This window comes from Microtus ochrogaster, chromosome 2 (genome assembly GCF_000317375.1).
Source record: "Microtus ochrogaster isolate Prairie Vole_2 chromosome 2, MicOch1.0, whole genome shotgun sequence".
Lineage (NCBI taxonomy): Eukaryota > Metazoa > Chordata > Mammalia > Rodentia > Cricetidae > Microtus > Microtus ochrogaster.
In genome coordinates this window covers 48,639,583-48,640,603 of record NC_022010.1, presented here as the reverse complement: position 1 = coordinate 48,640,603, position 1,021 = coordinate 48,639,583, and positions in this window count along the sequence as shown.

Here is a 1,021-nt window from a genome sequence, read left to right as displayed (position 1 = left end):
TATTATATATTATGTAAATATAACATATAATATATACATGTATTATATATATTATATATTTACACATGCACAGCAAGCATTGTAGATGTAACTGCATTTTCCCATCCATTTCAATTCACAGATGCAAATCCCACTCCGATGAGGGACCAAGGTACACCAATATGTCATCCATGAATCTGGAAATCTAAAAGGATTCTAGAATGTCCCTGTGAAAGTCAAGGTTTTCTTCTATGGAAAGGCAGGATATCTACCCTTGCTGAGTTTTACTAGCCTGTAACTTCTCATGTACCTGAGACTCGAGTTAAATGGAGCAGCCTACACAATTGAAACTGCTGGGTCTCGGAGGTGTCAATCAGTGTTGCTAAGTCCCCAAGATGGTTTTCCGTGAAGCCATACTCTTCAGAGGTCACTCATAGGTGTGACCTTCAGTCCTTCAAATCAAGTCTATTTGTTTTTATTTACACACAAACAGTTATTACAAACAGTCCAGTTAGCTTCTGGTCTGGCACAGGGTTGGAGAGTAGTGGAAGGATCTGGCTGTTGTAAACGGAAAAGCTGCTGATAGCATAATGGCCGTGAAGGGGTCAGATGAATAACAAATACCAGGTGCAAACATTTAAGGCATGAATGCTGCCTGGGGACTCAGTGTGCATGAACTTTTCACTTGTATATAAATCTCTCTCTTGCTCCAGTTCCTATGTTTTTAATCGACCACAGTGTCTTAGAGATCAGTGGGATTTCAGAAGAACCCGATTGAACTAAGATACATGAACATTATCATCTCCCAGTCTGACATCATCATAATAGAATTTTATGCCTCCGGGCATTGGCTTTTAATAACTAAAATTCAGCCTGTGCTTTCTAGTTTTGTAAATGTCAGCTTGACATAAGATAGAGTCATTCGGGAAGAGGGAACCTCACCTGAAAAACATGTCTTCATGAGGATGCATTGTGGGCAAGACTGGTGTATTTTCTTAATTAGGGGTTGACCTGGGTGGGCCCAGCCATTGTGGGTGATGCC